This window comes from Heptranchias perlo, unplaced genomic scaffold (genome assembly GCF_035084215.1).
Source record: "Heptranchias perlo isolate sHepPer1 unplaced genomic scaffold, sHepPer1.hap1 HAP1_SCAFFOLD_240, whole genome shotgun sequence".
Taxonomy (NCBI): domain Eukaryota; kingdom Metazoa; phylum Chordata; class Chondrichthyes; order Hexanchiformes; family Hexanchidae; genus Heptranchias; species Heptranchias perlo.
In genome coordinates this window covers 56,629-82,474 of record NW_027139252.1, presented here as the reverse complement: position 1 = coordinate 82,474, position 25,846 = coordinate 56,629, and the positions used below count along the sequence as shown (strand labels likewise).

General features: G+C 44.9%; 6 non-coding genes across 6 annotated transcripts; all 6 read right to left on the bottom strand.

Annotated features, from left to right (window-relative positions):
- Positions 1-5,444: 5,444 nt before the first annotated feature.
- trnak-uuu (transfer RNA lysine (anticodon UUU)) lies at positions 5,445-5,530 on the bottom strand. The gene is given in 2 exon segments: positions 5,445-5,480; positions 5,494-5,530. It is a non-coding gene; the product is annotated as a tRNA-Lys (tRNA).
- Positions 5,531-12,719: 7,189 nt separating this feature from the next.
- trnak-cuu (transfer RNA lysine (anticodon CUU)) lies at positions 12,720-12,792 on the bottom strand. The gene has a single exon. It is a non-coding gene; the product is annotated as a tRNA-Lys (tRNA).
- A 4,230-nt stretch (positions 12,793-17,022) lies between these two features.
- Positions 17,023-17,095, bottom strand: trnaf-gaa (transfer RNA phenylalanine (anticodon GAA)). Its single transcript has one exon. It is a non-coding gene; the product is annotated as a tRNA-Phe (tRNA).
- Positions 17,096-19,252: 2,157 nt separating this feature from the next.
- On the bottom strand, positions 19,253-19,326 carry trnan-guu (transfer RNA asparagine (anticodon GUU)). Its single transcript has one exon. It is a non-coding gene; the product is annotated as a tRNA-Asn (tRNA).
- A 1,929-nt stretch (positions 19,327-21,255) lies between these two features.
- Positions 21,256-21,328, bottom strand: trnaf-gaa (transfer RNA phenylalanine (anticodon GAA)). The gene has a single exon. It is a non-coding gene; the product is annotated as a tRNA-Phe (tRNA).
- A 4,445-nt stretch (positions 21,329-25,773) lies between these two features.
- On the bottom strand, positions 25,774-25,846 carry trnaf-gaa (transfer RNA phenylalanine (anticodon GAA)). Its single transcript has one exon. It is a non-coding gene; the product is annotated as a tRNA-Phe (tRNA).

Genomic DNA, 25,846 nt, shown 5'->3' with positions numbered 1-25,846 from the left:
GTCATTGAATACATTCAAGTCTGAGTTCGACAAATTTTTGATCAGCAAGGGAGTCAAAGGATATGGGGAAAGGGCGGGAAAGTGGAGCTGAGGTAAAAATCAAATCAGCCATGATCTCATTAAATGGCGGAGCAGGCTCGAGGGGCCGAATAGCCTACTCCTGCTCCTATCTCTTATGTTGTTATGGTAAATTGACTGGACGGCTGTGCGGACAGTTGGTCCTCCAACCAATCGGAGTGTGTGAGGGGCGGGAGTTGCGCCACTGAATGGGCGGTTCTAAGTCCAGATATCCCTCATTGTCTGAAGCATCATTTTTTAAAAGTAATTTATCTTAAGCTCCAGGAGAAAACTCGACCTTTCTGTTGTGGCTTGAAACAGATGAAACCAGATGAAGTGGAGCAAATATTTCAACATTTATTAGAAAAACACATTAATTAAGAACAGCCAACATGCATAATTTGAGATATCTCAATTCTACTGATAAAGGGAATGTAGTGGATGTTGTGTTGATGGATTGTGAAAAGGTGTTTGATAAGATGACGGACAGGAGGCTTGTTGATAAAATTAATACCCACGATATTAAAATGAATGCGGCAGTGTGGATAGGAAGTTGTGTAAAGGGCAGAAAACAGAGAGTAGTGGTTAATGGATGTTCTTCAGACTGGAGGGATGTAAACAGTGGTGTCTCCCAGGGTCAGTGTTGGGACCATTGCTCTTCTCAATATAGAGAATGATCTCAGCTTGGGTATGTGGGACACAAGGTGAAAATCTCGAGATGACTTCAACGTTGGCAGCGTGGGGAACTGTGACTTCATTGTAATGTGCACAGGTTCGTAAACAGGCAGGTGAAATTTAATGCAGAGAAAAGTGACGTGATACATTTTGAGAGGAAGAAAAATGAGATGAAATGTACACTAAATGGTCAAAGTTTAAAATTAGAGGAGCAGAGAGACTTAGGGATGGAAGGTTCTAAATAATGCATTGTCTTATTAATTAACAAGTCTGAGAGTCAGCAACTTTAATACATTATTGAGAAATATATGAGCAAATTCTCTTTCCTGTACTGTACCAGAGTAAACATGCAAATCCCCGTGTACACGAGATGATCCCGCTGGATGGAACCTCAGGCACCCTGAGCTTGATCTCCGGTGTCTCCAGTCCTGACTGTCCCTTACATCAGTATCCCCTCACTTTTATACTGTGTTGTGATCCATCTCTGTCACTGGAGCTGGAACTTCCCCAGTCTGTGGTTTACAAGGACACATTGCTTGGTTCCCAGCAGTTATTTATCTTCAGTAGCGTTCTCATGATCACTGAACTACCCTGCTTACTGTTAATTAGACTCATAGAATCAAAGAAATTCATGGTACAGAAAGAGGCCATTCGGCCCATCATATCTGTGCCGGCCGAAAAAGCGCTATCCAGCTTAATCCCACTTTCCAGCTCTTGGCCCATAGCCTTGTAGCTTCCGGCAGTTCAAGTATTCTTAAAATGCGATGAGAGTGTCCGCCTCAACCACCCTTTCAGGCAGTCAGTTCCAGACCCCCACAACCCTTGGGTGAAAGAATTTCTCCTCAGTTCCCCACTAAACCTTCTACCAATCACTTTAAATCTATGCCCCTGGTTATTAACCTCTCTGCTAAGAGAAGTGGGTCCTTCCAATCCACGCTATCTGGGACCCTCATAATTTTGTTCACCTCAATTAAATCTGCCTTCAGTCTCCTCTGTTCCAAAGAAAACAACCCCAGCCTATCCAATCTTTCCTCATAGCTAAAATTCTACAGTCCAGGCAACATCCTTGTAAATCTTTCTTGCCTTGTATAAAATGTCTGCTATTTGAAAGTCGTGACATTGATCAAAGTCCATGTTAAGTTTTCTTGCCATTTGTGTCAAGATTTGGAAAAGATCTGCTGCCTGACACTTTAAATATTGCCGACCTTTAACTGTAGCTCACAGTGTCTGAACAGTCACTGTTATCATTATCCTTTTATGTATCTCCTTGTACTCCACCTCCTTAACAGCACAAGCTGATCACAGCAATGTTTTCTTCAAATGGAATCCCAATGTGAAAAAATGCACAATTTCAAAGCGAAGCATCATGTGCAAGATTGGAAGGAGAGTGCGAGTGGAGATAATGGGCTTGGATCAGTGATCCCTTGAGCATTAAGACATTCATTATCTGAAAGAAGCCCGGAGATGAGATTTTTGTCTATATTTATCAGTATAGAAAAGAAGGGAGTTGAAATCCTTTTGTCTATTCATCCTGCTATCGACAAAATCCTTCGCCTCTCAATGCCCAGCATCTTTCTTTCCAACTCCCTGCTCTCTGCAGGGAAGGATTGGTTTCATTAATTCTCTGTGTTTTCAGCAAACATCTCATTCACCTCGCAGATCTGGCCGTGTCTTCTACTTATAAGTCATCCCATCATGTTAGCAACTCAAGATAAGCTGTTTTATGTTGATGGAATGCATTTGAGTCAGTTTTCTAGATCAATATGTCGAGGAATCAACAAGGGAACAGGCTATTTTAGATCTAGTATTTTGTAATGAGACAGGGTTAATTAGTAATCTTATAGTAAATGATCCTCTGGGGAAGAATGATCATAATATGATAGAATTTCACATTGAGTTCGAAAGTTTGAGAGTGATGTCATTAAGTCGGAAACTAGGGTCTTAAATTTAAACAAAACCAATAACGTAGTTATGAGGATTGAGTTGGCTAAGGTAGTTTGGGAAATTAGATTAAAAATATGATGATAGACAAGCAATAGTGAACATTTAAAGAAATAATTTATAATTCCTCAACAAAATTACATTCCCTTGAGGGTTAAAAACTCCACCGGAAAAGTGGTCCAACCTTGGTTAATTGGAGAAATTAATGATATTTTAGGTTAAAAGAGGCTTATAATGTTGCCAAAAAGAATAGTAAGCCTGAGGATTAGGAGAGTTTTAGAAATCAGCAAAGGATGACCAAGAAATAGATAAATATGTATAAAGGAAGAGATTAGCGAAAGTAAACATGGGTCCCTTGGAGACAGAGACAGGAGAATTTATAATGGAGAATAAGGAAATGAAAGAGATGTTAAACAAGTATTTTGTATCTGTCTTCACAGTAGAGGACACAAAAATCATACCAGAAGTATTAGGGAACCAAGGTTCTAATGAGAGTGAGGAACCTGAAGCAATTAAGATTAGTAATGAAAAAGTACTGGAGAAATTAATGGGACTAAAAGCTGACAAATTCATTGGCCCTGATGGCCTACATCCTAGGGTTTTAAAAGAGGTGGCTGCAGAGAAAGTGGATGCATTGGTTTTATCTTCCAGAGTTCCCATGATTCTAGAAAGGTCCCCGTGGATTGGAAGGTAAGAAATGTAACCCCTCTATTCATAGAATTACATAGATAGAATTACAGCACAGAAACAGGCCATTCGGCCCAACAGGCCTATGCCGGTGTTTATGCTCCACATGAGCCTCCTCCCTCCCTACTTCATCTCACCCTATCAGCATATCCTTCTATTCCTTTCTCCCTCATGTGTTTATCCAGCTTCCCCTTAAATGCATCTGCTATTCGCCTCAACTACTCCTTGTGGTTGCGAGTTCCACATTCTCACCGCTCTCTGGGTAAAGAAGTTTCTCCTGAATTCCCTTATTGGATTTATTAGTGACTGTCTTATATTTATGGTCCCTAGTGCTGGTCTCCCCTGCAGACATAAGGGTCAACCACATAGCACAGAACAGGAGTCATAAGTCGGCCAGAGAGTAGATGTGGCAAGTTGCCCTTCCCTGAACTAGTTGGGTTCGTATGACAACCCACGGTTTGTTTTCTGGTGCTGTCTAATGAAGCACCAGATTTATTGAAGTCAATTTCACAACTTGTCATGGTGTAATTTGAGCTCATTATTCCCGGCTGCTAGTCCAATCACACAATCACTACACTACTGTACCCATAATAGTGTCCTTTGAACGGGCACTTAATAATTCGAGAAAGGAGGGTGAGAGAAAACAGGGAACTACAGGCCATTTCGCCTGACAATAGTAGCAGGGAAAATGCTAGAATCTATTACTAGGGACGTGGTAAAAGGGCACTCAGAAAATGATAATACGATTAGGCACATGAAACACGATTTTATGAAAGGGAAAATTGTGTTTGACAAACTCTATTAGAGGTTTTGAGGGTTTAGATAGCAGGGTAGATAAGGGAGAACCAGTGGATGCAGAATATTTGGATTTTCAAAAGGCATTCGATAAGGTGCCGCACAAGGTTGTGACACAAGATTAGGGTTCATGGGATTCTGGGTAATATATTAACATGGTTTGGGGATTTGATGACGTACAGAAAACAGGAAGTCGGAATAAACAGGTCATTTTGGGGTTGGCAGGTTGTAACTAGTGGGGTGCAGTGAAGATCAGTGCTTGGGCCTCAGATATTTACAATCTATATTAATGACTTAGATGAGGGGACCGAGTGTAATGTGTCCAAGTTTGCTGACGATACAAAACTAGGTGGGAAAGTAAGCTGTGAGGAGGACGCAAAGAGGATGCAAAGTGATACAGACAGGTTAAGTGAGTGGGCTAGAAGGTGCCAAATGAAGCATAAAGTGGGGAAATGTGAGGTTATTCACTTTGGTTGGAAGAATCGAAAAGCAGAATATCTTTTAAAATGTAAGAGACTACGAAATGTTGGTATTCAGAGGGATTTGTGTGTCTTTGTACACGGATCACAGAAATTTAACATGCAGGTGCAGCAAGCAATTAGGAAAGTAAATAGTATCTTGGCCTTTATTGCGAGATGGTTGGAGTACAAAGATAAGGAAGTCTTGCTGCAATATCGGGCTTTGGTGAGACCACATCTGGAGTGCTGTGTACAGTTTTGATCTCCTTACTTGTGGAACGATACACTTGCCTTAGAGTGGGTGCTAAAAAGTTTGGCTAGGTTAACTCCTGGGGTGAGAGGGTTGTCCTGTGAGGAGAGATTGAGTAGAATGGGCCGATATTCTCTGGAGTTTAGAATAATGAGGTGATCTCATTGAAACATATAAAATTCTTAAAGGACTTGACAGTGTAGATGCTGGGAGGCTGTTTCCCCTAGCTGGAGAGTCTAGAACTAAGGGTTATAATGTCAAGATAAGGAGTCGGACATTTAGGACAGATATGAGGAATAATTTCTTCATTGAGAGGGTTGTGAATCATTGGAATTCTGTACCCCAGAGGGCTGTGGATGCTGAACCATTGAGTATTTTCAAAACTGAGATCGATGGATTTTTGGGTGCTCGGGGACTCAAGGGATGTGGAGATCGGTCAAAAATCAAGTTGAGGTCGAAGATCAGCCATTAATTTATGGATTGGCGGAGCAGGCTCGAGGGACTGAATGGCCAACTCTTGCTCCTTTCACTGATGTTGGTCCGCTGGAAAAGCAGAACTTGCCAGCTGTTTTAAAACTTTTAGCCTGAACAGGGACTTGAACCCTGGACCCTCAGATCACGACTATGTTTTAAAAGTCTGATGCTCTATCGACTGAGCTATCCAGGCTCGCTATGAGATTGGTTTCCATCATACAGATTCATGGTGGGACTCTGAATTATCCCTGTCGCTGTCGAATTCGGGGGAGTATCTCTTTCATACAATTCTCAGCAACGTGTTGAGGAGAATCCTTGTTTCTGTTGAACATGATGTAAGAAACATGGACAGTGAACTCGTGAGTTTACAATTCTACTTGTTTGTACAAAATGTTTTGTCATTCGTTCGCAGCAATTAAAAAAAAACACTTTACCCAATGGCTCAAAAGCTGAACTTGTTCCACACGGGAGCTGGGAAAGGCCTCTCGACATTTCAGCCGATCAACAATTGAAAGCTGAATAATTTCACCCGTTACACCGTGACACCAGGCAGCAGATTTGCCTCCCGAATTTTCCCTACACGACACTTCAAACCGATGAATCCCTGCTTCACGGAAAGAAGAATTGTGTGTTTGGTTCTTTAGATTTAAAGATGTCGTGCCGGCCGCTTTACCATTTCAGCTCTCGCCAATCGCCCCCTCTCCCTCCTATAAACAAATAAACTCTCACCTGCTATTGCAAGACGGGAGGCCAGAGGAGCCTCAGTGCCCACATGGGGACATGAAGAAGTCGATGTGTTATGGAACCGGTTGTACCTTGAACTCCAGTCAAAATGTTTAGAAGGTTCAACTACTTTAGATGGCGCTGGAGCTCACAACCCCAGCATTTCTCGAGTGTATAATTATTGTAGAAATAACGCGCGCTGACCGATTGCTCCACTGGAGCCGCGCACGGTCTGTGTCCCCAGTGCTCCCATCAAACAGCTTCATCCTCGGTCTCTCAATTATCACTTCCTGATCTTTCCCACACAGAAACCTCCAACCAAGAGGCGATTCGTTAAACATCCGCAGTGACCTTTAAAAGCCGTGGCTTCTGAAACAAAACCCCAGACGATAAGAACTTTTAATGATATTATTATTATTAACTTAAGGACAATTATTTTCATGCTACTTTGAGGATTTCGGAAATTGGGCTGTCGGTGATTGGAGAGATGGGCGTTATTTCATTTGAAAACCGAGACTCGGAACTTCCTGATGGAGAAGTGTGAGAGAAGATTGTGGTTAGTGGCAGTTGCCGGGGAGATCGAGAGGAGAGGGAGAAAAGTCAAAGTCACAGCTGTGACAGCTCAAGTGCTCTGCTTATCTGTAATATTTAGAAAGTAATGTGCAGCACAGGACAAACCAGTTTGGTATCGGTTATCAAAAATACTAAAAGTCCCGGGTTCAAAGGCGGGACTTTTAGTATTTTTAGTAAAGAGGGAACGGTTTTAACCGCCAGACCGAAATCATTCCACATGAATCTGAAGCGTCTTGCGGAAAACGGCAGTGCGAACTGTTCTGTTCGTGTCATGACTTGAAAGACCCTCCAATTCCCGACAGTATCTTTGAACGAGTTGTGTAGACAAACCGCGATAGAAGCCGCTTTGCACTCGTCAAACGTGCAGGTGACGATATTGGGGGTGATCAGGGTCGATTTCAATTATTTGAATTCTCTCCATGTGACCCGAAGATTGACGGCAGAATCGAGTTTTTCCTGTAAGTCCTGAATTGAAGGGAAAGACGCAAAAAGCAGGTCGGAGAAATGAAGGGCAGAAAATGTGGGTGAAACTTGCACGAGTGAAAATCCCTGTATGTTGGAAGACTCAGTCCCCAGTGGTGGAGAGGATTGGGATTTCAAGCTGTCTCACAGCTCACACACACCATTGGCTCATTTAATCACCTTCAACAACTCGAATACATCAACACTTAATCTTCTATACACAAGGAAATACAAACCTTTTCTCTGCAACTTGTCCGCATAATTTAACCATTTTAGCCCCGGTATAATTCTGGTGAATCTGCACTGCACCCCCTCCAAGGCCAATATATCCTCCCTGAGGTGTGGGGCCTAGAACTGAATGCAGGACTCGAAATGTGGTCTCAGCAGAGTTTATATAACTGGAACAGAACTTCCACCCCTTTGAATTCCAGCTCCCTTAAGATAAAGGCTAAAGTTCCATTGGCCTTTTGAATTATTTTTTGTAACTGTCCACTGACATTTAGTGATTTTGTACTTGGACCTGTAAACATCTGTTCTCCTCCACAGTTCCCAGCTTCTCACCAGTTAGAACATATTCTGATCTATCTTGCTTAGGTCCAAAGTTCACACTTCCCCATATTGAAAGTTTGAACAGACTGGGGCTCTTTTCCATTGGAAAGAGAAGACTGAGGGGTGACCTGATGTGGGACTTTAAGGTTATGCAAGGGTTTGATAGGTCAGATGTGGATAAGGTGTTTGCAATTTTGGCGGTGAGGACTCCAAAACCTTTTTTTATATTCGTTCGTGGGATGTGGGCGTCGCTGGCGAGGCCGGCATTTATTGCCCATCCTTAATTGCACTTGAGAAGGTGGTGGTGAGCCGCCTTATTGAACCGCTGCAGTCCATGTGGTGAAGGTTCTCCCACAGTGCTGTTCGGAAGGGAGTTCCAGGATTTTGACCCAGCGACGATGAAGGAACGGCGATATATTTCCAAGTCGGGATGGTGTGTGACTTGGAGGGGAACGTGCAGGTGGTGTTGTTCCCATGTGTCTGCTGCTCTTGTCCTTCTAGGTGGTAGAAATCGCGGGTTTGGGAGGTGCTGTCGAAGAAGCCTTGGCGAGTTGCTGCAGTGCATCCTGTGGATGGTACACACACTGTGCACCGGAGGTGAAGGGAGTGCATCTTTAGGGTGGTGGACGGGATGCCAATAAAGCGGGCTGCTTTTTCCCTGATGGTGTCGAGCTTCTTGAGTGTTGTTGGAGCTGCACTCATCCAAGCAAGTGGGGAATATTCCATCACACTCCTGACTTGTGCCTTGTAGATGGTGGAAAGGCTTTGGGGAGTCAGGAGGTGAGTCACTCGCCGCAGAATACCCAGCCTCTGACCTGCTCTCGTAGCCACAGTATTTATATGGCTGGTCCAGTTACGTTTCTGGTCAATGGTGACCCCCAGTATGTTGATGGTGGGGGATTCCGCGATGGTAATGCCGTTGAATGTCAAGGGAGGTGGTTAGACTCTCTCTTGTTGGAGATGCTCATTGCCTGGCACTTATCTGGCGCGAATGTTGCTTGCCACTTATGAGCCCAAGCCTGGATGTTGTCCAGGTCTTGCTGCATGCGGGCTCGGACTGCTTCATTATTTGAGGGGTTGCGAATGGAACTGAACACTGTGCAATTATCAGCGAACATCCCCATTTCTGACCTTATGATGGAGGGAAGTTCATTGATGAAGCAGCTGAAGATGGTTGGGCCTAGGACACTGCCCTGATGAACTCCTGCAGCAATGCCCTGGGGCTGAGATGATTGGCCTCCAACAACCACTGCCATCTTCCTTTGTGCTAGGTATGACTCCAGCCACTGAAGAGTTTTCCCCCTGATTCCCATTGACTTCAATTTTACTCGGGATCCTTGGTGCCACACTCGGTCAAATGCTGCCTTGATGTCAAGGGCAGTCACTCTCACCTCACCTCTTGAATTCAGCTCTTTTGTCCATGTTTGGACCAAGGCTGTAATGATGTCTGGAGCCGAGTGGTCCTGGCTCCAAAGTGAACCCAAAGTGAGCATCGGTGAGCAGGTTATTGGTGAGTAAGTGCCGCTTGAAAGCACTGTCGACGGCACCTTCCATCACTTTGCTGATGATTGAGAGCAGACTGATGGGGCGGTAATTGGCCGGATTGGATTTGTCCTGCTTTTTGTGGACTGGACACACCTGGGCAATTTTCCACATTGTCGGGTAGATGCCAGTGTTGTAGCTGTACTGGAACAGCTTGGCGAGAGGCGCAGTTAGTTCTGGAGCACAAGCCTTCAGCACTACAGCTTTGCTGAATCCAGTGCACTCAGCCGTTTCTTGATGTCACGTGGACTGAATCGAATTGGCTGAAGACTGGCTTCTGTGATGGTGGGGACATTGGGAGGAGGTCGAGATGGATCATCCACTCAGCACTTCTGACTGAAGATGGTTGCAAACGCTTCAGCCTTGTCTTTTGCACTCGCGTGCTGGACTCCGCCATCATTGAGGATGGGGATTTTTGCAGAGCTTCCTCCTCCCGTTAGTTGTTTAATTGTCCACCACCATTCACGACTGGATGTGGCAGGACTGCAGAGCTTTGACCTGATCCGTTGGTTGTGGAATCGCTTAACTCTGTCCATAGCATGTTGCTTCCGCTGTTTAGCACGCATGTATTCCTGAGTTGTAGCTTCACCAGGTTGGCACCTCATTTTTAGGTACGCCTGATGCTGCTCCTGGCATGCTCTTCTACACTCCTCATTGAACCAGGGTTGATCCCCTGGCTTGTTGGTAATGGTAGAGTGAGGAATATGCTGGTCCATGAGTTGCCACAGTTTTGCCCATTCACCTAATCTATCAATATCACTTTGTAATTTTATGTTTTCATCTACACTGCTCACAATGCCAGCAATCTTTTTGTCATCGGCAAACTTAGATATGAGACTTTCTATGCCTTCATCTGAGTCGTTAAAAAATATTGTGAATAATTGAGGCCCCAAGACAAATCCCCGCGGGTCACCACTAGTCACACCCTGCCAATGTAAGTACCTACCCATTCTCCCTACTCTCTGTCGCCTTTCGCTCAGCCAACTACCTAACCAAGTCAGTACTTTTCCCTCGATTCCATGGGCTTCTATCTTAGCTAACAGTCTCTTATGTGGGACCTTATCAAATGTCTTCTGGAAGTCCATATAAATAACATCCATTGACATTCCCCTGTCCACTACTTTAGTCTCTTTTTCTGGAGGTCTTCCACTTTGGATCAAAAAAGGATAGAACAGGGTACTTTCTAAATGGTGAGAAGCTGGGAACTGTGGAGGGCCAGAGAGATTTCGGGGTCCGTGTGCAGAAATCACTTCAAACTAGTATAGGTTAAAAAAAACGATGATTGGGATGTTCGTAACGGCTGGTCAGCTGACTTGCTTAAAACACACCATAATGTTGTAATCGTGGGTTTGATTCCTGTATGGGCTGTTAAGGGGCTTTATTTTGGGTTTTCGGAACTTTTAAAACCCAAGCTTTACAAACAGATTCACAGACAAATTCATGGGGACAGTTTTTTGAATAACATCCATTGTAACTTTACCCCTGGGCCGGAGAAACACGTCTTTCTTTTCATTTGTCTTTCTCCGGTTTGCAGAGAAATGTTTAACTCGCGGCCTGTTCCCATCAATGATCATCAGCAGCAACAGACAGACAGAGCGGGTCTGACCGCCCCGAGATGGGGAAAAGGCATCAGTTCAGGACAAATGCATTAAATCAAATAGTCACCCGGCACCGAGAGAGACAAAACCAAGAGAAAAAGGCAGAAGGTAACAGAGAAATAAAAACCAAATACAGACGATATAAATATCTCCCATCCTTGATGTCTCTCTAATCCACCCCCAATCCTTCAGTGGTGGGAATAAAATTTCTCTGTTAATAAATGCTAGAATGGACCCAAAGAAGAAGAAACTAAACAACCAAAAACTGCCGAACCCGGGATTGAACCAAGGACCTTTAAATCTTCAGTCCAATGCAATTCCAACTGAGTATTTGGACCCCAGAGCAAATGCAACTTTGCGCCATTGTCTTCCAAGAAAATACAACCCCTCCGAAGCCCTGCCCCTCCTGTTCATTACCGCACTTCATAGATAAACATCGCACTCATATATAAACACCAACAGTTCATATATAAACATCGCACACATATATACACACCCACAGTTCATATATAAACATCGCACTCATATATAAACACCCACAGTTCATATATAAACATCGCACTCATATATACACTCCCACAGTTCATATATAAACATCGCACTCATATATACACTCCCACAGTTCATATATAAACATCGCACTCATATATAAACACCCACAGTTCATATATAAACATCGCACTCATATATACACTCCCACAGTTCATATATAAACATCGCACTCATATATACACACCCACAGTTCATATATAAACATCACACTCATATATACACTCCCACAGTTCATATATAAACATCGCACTCATATATACACTCCCACAGTTCATATATAAACATCGCACTCATATATACACACCCACAATTCACAAGCCGATCGATCATCCTGTGAAATTACATCGTACTCGGGTATGAGGAAGGGTAATGGGCTCTGAGAAGGGTTCAGGGAGTCTAATGGCTTCTTAGTGGCGATCCGATGGGGCAAGGGGATCCCAGAGAGGGGAAGAGACTATTAGAGCGTATCAGAGAGTGTAAGGGGATCTTAGAGAGGCGAAGGGACTGTCAGAGGGTATCAGAGAGCGTAAGAGGATCTCAGAGAGGCGAAGGGACTGTCAGAGGGTATCAGAGAGCGGAAGAGGGCTCAGAGAGGGGAAGGGAGTGTCAGAGGGTATCAGAGAGTGTAACAGGATCTCAGAGAAGGGAAGGGAGTGTCAGAGAGTATCACAGAGTGTAACAGGATCTCAGAGAGGGGAAGGGAGTGTCAGAGGGTATCAGAGAGTGTAAGTGGATCTTAGAGAGGGGAAGGGAGTGTCAGAGGGTATCAGACAATGTAACAGGATCTCAGAGAAGAGAAGGGAGTGTCAGAGAGTATCACAGAGTGTAACAGGATCTCAGAGAGGGGAAGGGAGTGTCAGAGAGTATCACAGAGTGTAAGTGGATCTTAGAGAGGGGAAGGGAGTGTCAGAGGGTATCAGACAGTGTAAGAGGACTCAGGGCGTAACAGTGGGTAAGGAGCATTTTGATGATATCAGAGAACATAAAGGGCGCTGACAAGGTTCAAAAAGGATAATGGACTCTCGGACCATATCGGAGAAGATAAGGAGCTCAGGGAGAATCAAAGAGGGTAAGGGGGTCTCCGGAGGTATCAGAGAGGCGAATGGATCCAGAGTTGTCATCTTCTAAATCTTACATTTTGAAGGCATCAACACATTTAATAACAGCAAAAAATGAAGCCGGTTGATCCGATAATCTGTCCGTGTCCCATGTGGAGGGAATGAGAAGATCGAATCGGGAGGGACTGGATATTTGCCAACGCTCACGGTTTCCTTTCACACAGCTCAGTGTTGTGTCTGTTCATATAACTGGATTTCATGAACTGGAGATAAGAGGTCGCACTTTGGACCTTTTATCACCCAGTTTGAGAAATAAAACACGAAACGCCCAGCGTGGGGCTCGAACCCACGACCCTGAGATTAAGAGTCTCATGCTTTACCGACTGAGCTAGCCAGGCCGCCTTCAACATCCTTTCCCATCCTATTATTGTAGAGAGGCAGCTGTTGATTTTGCTGCAGGGGTTCAGTTTGTCTGACAATCCCAGCGAAGCTCCTTCTGCACACTCGCTTTTCATTCTGGAGTCAGTCTGATGCCTTTTCCCCGTCCTCCAGCACCGCGCTGAGCAGTATAGGAACATCGAGACAGGAGAGGGCCACTCAGCCCCTCTTCCTGCTGCACCATTCAATTAGATCATGAGGTGGTCTGCAACTCAACTCGATTTCCCCGCATTGGAAACATATCCCTTGGGACCCGAACCGAAAAAAGATCTGTCAATATCAGTCTTGTAAATTTGAATTGAGCCTCAATCCACATCCTTTTGGCCGAGAGAGTTCCAGCTTTCAGCCGTATTTTGTTTGCGAAAGTGATTCCTGATTTCTCGCCTCATTAATCGAGCACTAATTTCAAGATTAAGCCCCCTCATTATGCATTCCGCCAACAGAGAAAGAGGAAAAAAGGCCGCCTTAAGCGGAGATTGAACAAAGGATCTGTGGATTTTAATTCTAACGCTACCCCATCTGAGCTATTTCTGTATTCTGTACATGCAATGTTTTATTTTTCTTTGAAGATCACATAAACGTAGGTGCGATTTCCCTCTCGGTGAACAGAGTGCTTCGGAGTAATGAGAGCGAACAAACCGTGGATCTGATCCTTAACACAGACTGGTAGATCCACATGTGGAATTAAATCGCACTTGGGTAGCAGAGAGGTTAATGGCTCCTGAGAATGAACCAGGGAGTCTAAGGGTTTATTAGTGTGGATCCGGTGGGGCAACGGGATCCCAGAGGCTGTCAGGGAATCAAAGGGCTTCTCAGGGGTTATCAAGGGGTGTGAGGCTATGAGGTATCAAAGAGTTTACGGCACTCTCAGAAGTTATCAGAGAGGGCAAGGGACTGCCAGATGTTATCAGAGAGGGCGAGGGACTGCCAGATGTTATCAGAGAGGGCAAGGGACTGCCAGATGTTATCAGGGAGGGCAAGGGACTGCCAGATGTTATCAGAGAGGGCAAGGGACTGCCAGATGTTATCAGGGAGAGTCAGGGTGTGTCAGTGGGTAAGGGGCCCTCCGAGCGTATCAGAAAATGGAAAGGGCACGGAGGAGGTATCAAGATAACAGAGAGGGAGAGAAAACGCTCCTGAAACCCGGGACTGAACCCTTCAGATCTTCAGTCTGACTGAGTTATTTCGGTGTTCTGGACATCCCGGAAATTCACTCGAAGGTCTGTTAGAATCGCAACAAAACTCTTCCTACAATCGCAGCCTCTAAACCTCCACCCAGGACTTTCAATGGTGCAACTTTGATGAACTTCTGCTACTTTTTAATTTGTTCTCAGCAGTAACTGTTCACATCCTTTATCTGGCCCATGACATGGCATCTAGAAGAAAATGTCGATTGCAGCTTCACTGAAGCGGGGACGCTTTGCACTCGTAAAAAAATCATACGCGAAAGAGACGGTTTGATCGAGGCGACACCAGGCCAGAGCAAAGGTCAGTTAATGTTTGCCGAGTGGCGAGAGGGAGAATTTGGAACTTCTGTGCGGTTGCACTGTGACTTTCCCAGATCTGCTTGGAGCGATATTCCCTTGAATTCATCACCTACAGGGACAATTTGATTCTCAGTTCCTGTTTTCTCCTGGTGCGCTTCTGAGATATAAAAAAATTAATGGATGATATCAACCTGAACCTCGTCACGGACACGCTGCAGACTCAAAGCTCAGCACAACTCCAATCTGTTTCAGTTGGAAATTGTTTCCCAGGGATGGACAGTAATGCGCTGTCTGAGGCTGCATTCGCTGCTTTCCACCGGCAGCGGGTGATTGGAGAGAGCGGGGCCGGACAATGTTACTGCTGTCACGGCCTCACTCACTCGGGGAGCTGGGGAACAGCGAAAAACTGATGGGTTTGATGCTGCGTCAAAAATGCGGCTGAGAACTGCTTTTGTTAACTGAGGCAGCGCTGCAGGATCCTTTAACGATCTCTCACAAATAAACTGAAACCTGTCGGAAGGTGAATAATATTTCACTTTAATCGTGAGCCCTCCTTTTGAACCTTGTCTGTCAAGAAGTATTTCGATCACCTTCAAGCCATTCTCGGTTTTTTGGATATTGTTCAGATACCTGTTATCCAGCGGCAGGTGGAATATCAGCCGCGCTCAGCTGGCAATGTTTACGCTACATTTTTCTGGAAACAGAACACACATTCGAAACCTGGAAATGCGAAACAACGAATTTTAAGGTAAAACCTCCCTATTGTCCCCGGGTGGGCTCGAACCACCAACCTTCACAGTTAATAACCAAATGCGCTAACCAATTGCACCACAGTGGCCATCTTGAGCCATTAATTCACCGAGCTACCGTTTCAGCTTGCAGCGATCAATGTAACAGCTGTCTGACCATCAGTTTACTTTTCCAAAATAAAGGGTGTGCAGTTTGCACGAGTGAAAATCGGTGCCGTCTTCTTTCTGAACATCAAACTCCCCTTGCCCCTAAATGCCTGTATGTTGGAAGACTCGGTCCCCCAGTAGTAGAGAGGATTGATTTCTCGAGCTGTGATTCACCATTCTCTGTCCCAGTATTGCAGAAAATGAGATGAGATGAAATGAGCAGGTCAAACGAGCAGGTCTGTGACACTACACGGTGTCTACAAAGTTGTCTCTTGCACTTACAGTGAAGCGGACGGCAGTTTTCACTCTTAAACCAGGAACTATGATGTTAAGAAAGTATGTGGCCGAGAAAGACTTGATTTCAGCGCGGTGACACTGGGCCAGAGTAAAGTTCAGTTAATGTGATTGCCGAGTGGGGAGAGGGTGGATTTGGAACTCCTGTGCGGCTGCGCTGCGCATTGTCCAGATCTGCTTGGAGCGATATTCACTTCAATTCATCACTGACAGGGACAGTTTGATTCTAAGTTTCTTTTCTCTGGTGCTTGGTGAGATTTCAAAATTGAAAGCGGCCCATACCGACCCCAAACTCGTCACTTACAATCTGACAGATACAAGGCCCTCACACTCTTCACCAGTGAGATGAAAGCGGAGAGCGATTTCACGGTCGAATACAATGGCGAACAAAACTCATTCAATGAAAGTGCAGGTCATTGAGGGGCCTTTAAAGTCCTGATTATTTGAACTGAACTTCTTCCCAAAGCGTTTGAGAGTCACGTGGGGCGATTTGGGGACTTCTTTTCCCTCTTTGCAAAATCTTCAACCACAGTTCAAGATCAAAAGTCGAGGGCAGAATGAGACGCCTTCCTGAAAATTGGGAACCAGAGAAGCAGATTTGAGAAAAAGCAGATGAAACATTCATTCCGGAACGATCCAGAATCCGATCAGCTCGAACAGCAACGGTTACCCCGTGATTTGAACACTCAGCCTTCTGGTGGCGGAATAAATAATGTAGATAGAAGCAGGAAGTTGAAAAGTGGGAATTGATGAATTAAGTGAGTGGGCAAATATCACTCAATGTGGGGAGAGCGAGGTCATCCACTTTAAATCTACGATAAATCAGTGTATTTTCTAAATGGTGATAAACTAGGAACTGTGGAGGAACAGAGAGATTTTTGGTCCATGTATAGAAACCGCTACCAACCGGCGCACAGGAACAAAAATTAATTAAACAGCCGAATGTGCCATTCGGACAGCCGGTTAGTTCATTTGCATCGAGTTTACCGTAATATCATGATCACGGATTCGATTCTTGTAATTTACTTTATTTATTTCGGGTTTTTTAACTTTTAAATCGAAGCTTTACAAACAGGTCCACAGACAAATTCACGGGGACAGTTTATTGAATAACATCCATTATAACTTTGCCCCTGGGCCGGAGAAACACGTCTTTCTTTTTATTTGTCTTTCTCCGGTTTGCAGATAAACGTTTAACTCGCGGCCTGTTCCCATTAATGATCATCAGCAGCAACAGACAGACAGAGCGGGTCTGACCGCCCCGAGATGTGGAAAAGGCATCAGTTCAGGACAAATGCATCAAATCAAATAGTCACCCGGCACCGAGAGACAAAACCAAGAGAAAAAGGCAGAAGGTAACAGAGAAATAAAAACCAAATACAGACGATAGAAATATTTCCCATCCTTGATGTCTCTCTATTCCATCCCCAATCCTTCAGTGGCGGGGATCAAATTTCACTGTAAATAAATGCGAGAATCGAAGCGAGGAAGAAGAAACGAAACAATCAAAAACTGCCGAAACTCGGGATTGAACCAAGGACCTTTAGATCTTCAGTCTAACGCTCTCCCAACTGAGCTATTTCGGCCCCATATCAAAAAGTTCCTTTATTTCATTGTCTTGGAACAAAATATAACCCCAGGTGGAATTGCCCCTCCTGTTCATTCCTCAATTCATATAAAAACATCGCACTCATGGAGATACACCCACAGTTCATATAGAAATATCACACTCATCGATACACTCCCACAGGTCACCTATAAATATCGCACACAGATATACAAACCCACAGTTGGTTTCTAAAAATCGCTGTCATACATAAACTCACAAAGTTTATAAAACAACAACGCACTCATAGATCCACACCCAGTTTGTAGGAGGAAGATCGGTACCGACCGCCAATGGAGCTCTCGGAGTGGGAGAGGCGGAAGCAACAGCGACCGAACAAACTCTGGATCTCATCCTTAACACAGACCGGTAGATCCACCTGTGAAGTTACACCGCACTTTGTTCGCAGGGATGGTAACGGGTTCTGAGAAGGCATCAGGGCGTCTAATGGCTTCTTAGTGGCGATGCTTTGGGACAAGGGCATCTCAGAGAGGGGAAGGGACAGTCAGAGGGCATCAGAGAGTGTAACGGGGCTCAGAGAGGGGAAGGGCAGTCAGAGGGTATCAGAGAGTGTAACGGGGCTCAGAGAGGGGAAGGGGCAGTCAGAGGGTATCAGAGAGTGTAACGGGGCTCAGAGAGGGGAAGGGGCAGTCAGAGGGTATCAGAGAGTGTAACGGGGCTCAGAGAGGGGAAGGGGCAGTCAGAGGGTATCAGAGAGTATATTGAGATCTCGCACAGGGGAAGCACTGCCAGAGGGTATCAGAGAGTGTAAGGACGCTCAGGGCGTATCAGTGGGTGAGGGGCACTCAGCGGGTGTCAGAGAGTGTAAAGGGCGCTGACAAGGTTAAGGAGCTCAGCGAGAATCAAAGAGGGTCAGGTGGGCTCAGGAGGTATCAGAGAGGCGAATGGATCCAGAGTTGGCGTCTTCTAAATATTACACTTCCTAACCATCAACATTTTTAATAACAGCAAAAATGAAGCCTATTGAAACGGTATCTGCCGTGTCCCATGTGGAGGGAATGAGAAGATAGAATCGGGAGGGACTGGATATTTGCCAACGCTCACGGTTTCCTTTCACACAGCTCAGGGTTGTGTCTGTTTATATAACTGGATTTCTTGAACTGGAGATAAGAGGTTGCACTTTGAACCTTTCATCACCCACTGTGAAAAATAGAACACAAAACGCCCAATGTGTGGTTTAAACCCACGACCCTGAGATTAGGAATTTCGTGCTTTACCGACTGAGCGAGCCGGGCCAGCGGCAGGGCTCCTTCCCATCCGATTATTGCAGAGAGGCGGGTGGTGACGTTGCTGTCGGGGTTCAGTTTGTCCGACAATCCCAAGGTGGCTGAATCTGAACACCCGCTTTTCATCTGGAGTTAGTCTGATGCCTCTCACCAGTCGTCCAGCCCCGCACTGAGCAGGAGAGGAACATCGGGACAGGAGAAGACCATTCAGCCCCTCGAATCTGCTGTCCCATTCAATTAGATCATGAGGTGATCAGTAATTCATCTCTGTTTCCCCGCCTTGGACTCATATCCCTTGGTAACCGAAACGGAAAAAGATCGATCAATATCAGACTTGAAAATTTGAATTGAGCCTCAATCCACATCCTTTGGGATGAGAGAGTTCCAGCTTTCGGCCGTATTTTGTTTGCTAAAGTGATTCCTGATTTATGCCTGATTGGTCCAGCTCCAATTTCATTTTTGATTCGGCCAACAGACAGAGAGAGAGAAAAAGGCCGCCTTAACCGGAGATTGTTCCTTGAACGATCGCTCACAAATCAACTGAAACCAGTCGGAATGTGAATACCATTTTACTTTACCAATATAAAGGGAGTGTCATTCATTGTGAAAATGGTCTGATGTCGCTCACTGCAGAAATATCCATGTCAGAGTGAACGAGCTCGCCTGCAACCTTCGAACTTTGTCTGTTAAGAAGTATTCCGATTTCCTTCAAACCAATCTCGTTTTTTTTGGATATTTTTCAGATGCCTGTTCTCCAACCGCAGAATAAATGGTGGAAAATCAGACGCACTCAGCTGGCAATGTTTACGGTACATTTTCTGGCAGACGAGACACACATTCGAACCCAAGAAATGCGAGACAATGAATGTTCAGGTAAAAGGTTCCTCAAGCGTCCCCGGGTGGGTTCGAACCACCAACCTTTCAGTTAACAGCCGAACGCGCTAACCAATTGCGCCACAGAGACAGAGCTTGCAGCTGCTCAAGGACTAATTCGCCGAGATAAAACTTCAGGTTACCGCGCTCAATGTAACAGCTGCCTTCCAATCAGTTTACTTTTCTAAAATAAAGGGTATGCAGCTTGTACGAGTGAAAATCAGTGCTGTATTATTTCTGAACATGAAGCTCACTTTGCCATTAAACACCTGTATGTTGGAAGACTCAGTTCCCTCGTGGTCGAGAGGATTGATTTTTCGAGCTGTGATTCTCCATTCTATATTCCAGTAATATTCAGGTTTGCTGCAAATGAGATGAGATGAAATGAGCAGGTCCAACGAGCAGGTCTGTGACACGACACGGTGTCTACAAAGTTGTTTCTTGCACTTACAGTGAAGCGGACGGCAGTTTTCACTATTAAACCAGTAACTATGATGTTGAGGAAAAATGTGGCCGAGAAATACTCGATTTCAGCGCGGTGACACTGGGCCAGAGTAAAGTTCAGTTAATGCGATTGCCGAGTGGGGAGAGGGTGGATTTGGAACTCCTGTGCGGCTGCGCTGCGCATTGTCCAGATCTGCTTGGAGCGATATTCACTTCAATTCATCACTGACAGGGACAGTTTGATTCTGAGTTTCTTTTCCCCGGTGCTTGGTGAGATTTTAAAAATAAAGGCGACCCGTGCTCACCCCAAACTCGTCACTTACACGCTGACAGATACAAGGCCGTCACACTCTTCACCAGTGAGATGAAAGCGGAGAGCGATTTCACGGTCGAATACAATGGCGAACAAAACTCATTCAATGAAAGTGCAGGTCATTGAGGTGCCTATAAAATTCCTGATTGTTTTCAGTGAACCTCTTCGCAAAGCGTTTCAGATTCAGGTGGAGTGATTTGGGTTAATCTTTTCCCTCTTTGCAAAAGTTTCAACCGCAGGTCAAGATCAAAAGTCGAGGGCAGAATGAGACGCCTTCCTGAAATTTGGGAACGAGGGAAGCAGACTTCAGAGCAAGGTTCTGTTTATTGAGAAAAAGCAGATAAAACATTCATCCCGGAACGATCCAGAATCCGATCAGCTCCAAAAGCAACTGTTACCCCGTGATTTGAACACTCAGCCTTCTGTTGGCGGAATAAATAATGTAGATAGAAACAGGGAGTTGAAAATTGGGAATTGATAATTTAAGTGAGTGGGCAAAACTGCGGCAAATAGAGTTCAATGTCGGGGAGAGCGAGGTCATCCACATTAAACCTCAGAAAGATAAATCAGAGTATTTTCTAAATGGTGAGAAGCTCGGAACTGTGGAGGAGCAGAGAGATTTTGCGGTCCATGTACAGAAACCGCTCCCAACCAGCGCAAAGGAACAAAAATTAATTAAACAGCCGAATGTGCTGTTAGTCCGGCCGGTTAACTCATTTGCATAGAGTTTACCGTAATATCACGATCACGGACTCGATTCTTGTAATTTACTTTATTTATTTCGGGTTTTTGTAACTTTTAAAATCGAAGCTTTACAAACAGGTCCACAGACAAATTCACGGGGACAGTTTATTGAATAACATCCATTGTAACTTTGCCCCTGGGGCCGGAGAAACACGTCTTTCTTTTTATTTGTCTTTCTCCGGTTTGCAGGGAAACGTTTAACTCGCGGCCTGTTCCCATTAATGATCATCAGCAGCAACAGACAGACAGAGCGGGACTGACCGCCCCGAGATGGGGAAAAGGCATCAAATTGGAACAAATGTATCAAATCAAATAGTCACCCGGCACCGAGAGAGACAAAACCAAGAGAAAAAGGCAGAAGGTAACAGAGAAATAAAAGCCAAATACAGACGATATAAATATTTCCCATCCTTGATGTCTCTCTATTCAATCCCCAATCCTTCAGTGGCCGGTATCAAATTTCACTGTAAATAAATGTGAGAATCGAAGCGAGGAAGAAGAAACTAAACAACCAAAAACTGCCGAAACTCGGAATTGAACCGAGGACCTTTAGATCTTCAGTCTAACGCTCTCCCAACTGAGCTATTTCGGCTCCACATCCAATATTTACTTTGTGTCATTGTCGTGGAAGAAAATATAACCCCAGGAGGAATTGCCCCTCCTGTTCATTCCGCAATTCATATAAATACTTCGCACTCATATATACACACCCACAGTTCATATAAAAACATCGCACTCATATATACACACCCACAGTTCATATAAAAACATCGCACTCATATATACACACCCACAGTTCATATATAAACATCGCACTCATATATACACACCCACAGTTCATATATAAACATCACACTCATATATACACACCCACAGTTCATATATAAACATCGCACTCATATATACACACCCACAGTTCATATATAAACAGCACTGTCATACATAAACTCCCAAGGTTTATAAATCAGCAGCGCACTCATAGATCCACACCCAGTTTATAAGAGGAAGATCAGTACAGACCGTCGATAGAGCTCTCAGAGTGGGAGAGGCGGAAGCAACAGCGACCGAACAAACTCTGGATCTCATCCTTAACACAGACCGGTAGATCCACCTGTGAAGTTACACCGCACTTTGATATCAGGGACGGTAATGGGTTCTGAGAAGGCATCAGGGCGTCTAATGGCTTCTTAGTGGCGATCCATTGGGGCAAAGGAATCTCAGAGAGGGGAAGGGGCAGTCAGAGGGTATCAGAGGGTGTAACGGGGCTCAGAGAGTGGAAGGGGCAGTCAGAGGGTATCAGAGAGTGTAACGGGGCTCAGAGAGTGGAAGGGGCAGTCAGAGGGTATCAGAGAGTGTAACGGGGCTCAGAGAGGGGTAGGGGCAGTCAGAGGGTATCAGAGAGTGTAACGGGGCTCAGAGAGTGGAAGGGGCAGTCAGAGGGTATCAGAGAGTGTAACGGGGCTCAGAGAGGGGTAGGGGCAGTCAGAGGGTATCAGAGAGTATATTGAGATCTCGCACAGGGGAAGGACTGCCAGAGGGTATCAGAGAGTGTATGGACGCTCAGAGAGGGGAAGGGCAGTCAGAGGGTATCAGAGAGTGTAACGACGCTCAGAGAGGGCAAGGGGCAATCAGTGGGTATCAGAGAGTATATTGAGGTCTCACAGAGGGGAAGGACTGCCAGAGGGTATCAGAGAGTGTATGGACGCTTAGGGCGTATCAGTGGGTGAGGGGCACTCAGCGGGTATCAGAGAGTGTAAAGGGCAATGACAAGGTTCAAAGAGGATAATGGACTCTCTGAGGGTATCAGAGAAGATAAGGAGCTCAGCGAGAATCAAAGAGGGTCAGGTGGGCTCAGGAGGTATCAGAGAGGCGAATGGATCCAGAGTTGGCATCTTCTAAATATTACACTTCCTAACCATCAACATTTTTAATAACAGCAAAAATGAAGCCTATTGAAACGGTATCTGCCGTGTCCCATGTGGAGGGAATAAGAAGATAGAATCGGGAGGGACTGGATATTTGGCAACGCTCACGGTTTCCTTTCACACAGCTCAGGGTTGTGTCTGTTTACATAACTGGATTTCTTGAACTGGAGATAAGAGGTTGCACTTTGAACCTTTCATCACCCACTGTGAAAAATAGACCACAAAACGCCCAATGTGTGGTTTAAACCCACGACCTTGAGATTAGGAATTTCGTGCTTTACCGACTGAGCGAGCCGGGCCAGCGGCAGGGCTCCTTCCCATCCGATTATTGCAGAGAGGCGGGTGGTGACGTTGCTGTCGGGGTTCAGTTTGTCGGACAATCGCAAGGTGGCTGAACCTGAACACCCGCTTTTCTATTCTGGAGTCAGTCTGATGCCTCTCACCAGTCGTCCAGCCCCGCGCTGAGCAGTATAGGAACATCGGGACAGGAGAAGACCATTCAGCCCCTCGAACCTGCTGTCCCATTCAATTAGATCATGAGGTGATCTGTAACTCATATCCCTTGGTAACCGAACCGGAAAAAGATCGATCAATATCTGATTTGAAAATTTGAATTGAGCCTCAATCCACATCCTATGGGGTGAGAGAGTTCCAGCTTTCGGCCGTATTTCGTTTGCTGAAGTGATTCCTGATTTCTTGCCTGATTGGTCCAGCTCCAATTTCATTTTGGATTCGGCCAACGGAGAGAGAGAGAAAAAGGCCGCCTTAACCGGAGATTGATCCTTTAACGATCTCTCACAAATCAACTGACAACTGTGGGAATGTGACGACCATTTTACTTTTCCAAAATAAAGGGAGTGTCATTCAATGTGGAAACATTCTGGTGTGGCTCACTGCAGAAATATCCATGTCAGATGAACGAAAGCTCGCCTGCAACCTTCGAACTTTGTCTATCAAGAAGTCTTCCGATTGCCTTCAAGCCAATCTCTTTTTTTCCCGATATTTTTCAGATGCCTGTTATCCGACCGCAGATTAAATGGTGGAAAATCAGACGCACTCAGCTGGCAATTTCTGCTACATTTTCTTGGAGACAAGACCCTGGAATTGTGAGACAATTAATGTTAAGGTAAAAGGTACTCTTGCGTCCTCGGGTGGGCTCAAACCACAAAGACTTTCAGTGAACAGCTGAACGCGCTAACCAATTGCGCGACAGGGACAAAACGTTAAATCTGCTGAAGGACTAATTCACTGAGCTAAAACTTCAGGTGGCCGCGCTCAATATAACAGCTGTCTGACAATCAGTTTACTTTTCCACCAGTGAAAATCAGTGCTGTATTATTTCTGAACATGAAGCTCACCTTGCCATTAAACACCTGTATGTTGGAAGACTCGGTCCCCTCGTGGTCGAGAGGATTGATTTTTTGAGCTGTGATTCCCCATTCTATATTCCAGTAATATTCAGGTTTGCTGAAAATGAGATGAGATGAAATGAGCAGGTCCAACGAGCAGGTCTGTGACACCACACGGTGTCTACAAAGTTGTCTCTTGCACTTACAGTGAAGCGGACGGCAGTTTTCACTATTAAACCAGTAACTATGATGTTCTGAAAAAATGTGGCCGAGAAATACTCGATTTCAGCGCGGTGACACTGGGCCAGAGTAAAGTTCAGTTAATGTGATTGCCGAGTGGGGAGAGGGTGGATTTGGAACTCCTGTGCGGCTGCGCTGCGCATTGTCCAGATCTGCTTGGAGCGATATTCACTTCAATTCATCACTGACAGGGACAGTTTGATTCTAAGTTTCTTTTCCCCGGTGCTTGGTGAGATTTTAAAAATAAAGGCGACCCGTGCTCACCCCAAACTCGTCACTTACACTCTGACAGATACAAGGCGGTCACACTCTTCACTTCAGTGAGATGAAAGCGGAGAGCGATTTCACGGTCGAATACAATGGCGAACAAAACTCATTCAATGAAAGTGCAGGTCATTGAGGGGCCTTTAAAGTCCTGATTGTTTGCACTGAACTTGTTCCCAAAGCGTTTGAGATACACTTGAAGCGATTTGGGGATTCTTCTCCCTCTTTGCAACAGTTCCAACCGCAGGTCAAGATCAAAAGTCGAGGGCAGAATGAAACGATTGGCTGCAATTTGAGAACTCGGGAAACAGACTTTAGAGCAAGGTTCTGTTTATTGTGAAAAAGCAGATAAAACATTCATTCCGGAACGATCCAGAATCCGATCAGCTCGAAAAGCAACGGTTACCCCGTGATTTGAACACTCAGCCTTCTGGTGGCGGAATAAATAATGTGGATAGAAGCAGGAAGTTGAAAAGTGGGAATTGATAAATTAAGTGAGTGAGCAAAACTGCAGCAAATAGAGTTCAATGTGGGGAGAGCGAGGTCATCCACTTTAAATCTGAGAAAGATAAATCAGAATATTTTTTAAATGGTGATAAACTAGGAACTGTGGAGGAGCAGAGAGATTTAGGGATCCAAGTACAGAAATCACTGCATGTCCAAAAATTAATTGAACAGCCCAATGTGCCGTTGGTACAGCCGGTTAGTTCATTTGCAAAGAGTATACCGTAATATAATGATCGCGGACTCGATTCTTGTAATTTACTTTATTTATTTCGGGTTTTTGTAACTTTCAAAATCGAAGCTGAACAAAAAAAATCCACAGACAAATTCCCGGGGACAGTTTATTGAATAACATCCATTGTAACTTTACCCCTGGGCCGGAGAAACAGGTCTTTCTTTTCATTTGTCTTTCTCCGGTTTGCAGATAAACGTTTAACTCACGGCCTGTTCCCATTAATGATCATCAGCAGCAACAGACAGACAGAGCGGGTCTGACCGCCCCGAGATGGGGAAAAGGCATCACTTTCGAATAAAATGCATCAAATCAAATAGTCACCCGGCACCGAGAGAGACAAAACCAAGAGAAAAAGGCAGAAGGTAACAGGGAAATAAAAACCAAATACAGACGATAGAAATATTTCCATTTCTTGATGTCTCTCTATTCAATCCCCAATCCTTCAGTGGCGGGGATCAAATTTCACTGTAAATAAATGCGAGAATCGAAGCGAAGAAGAAGAAACTAAACAACCAAAAACTGCCGAAACTCGGGATTGAACCAAGGACCTTTAGATCTTCAGTCCAACGCTCTCCCAACTGAGCTATTTCGGC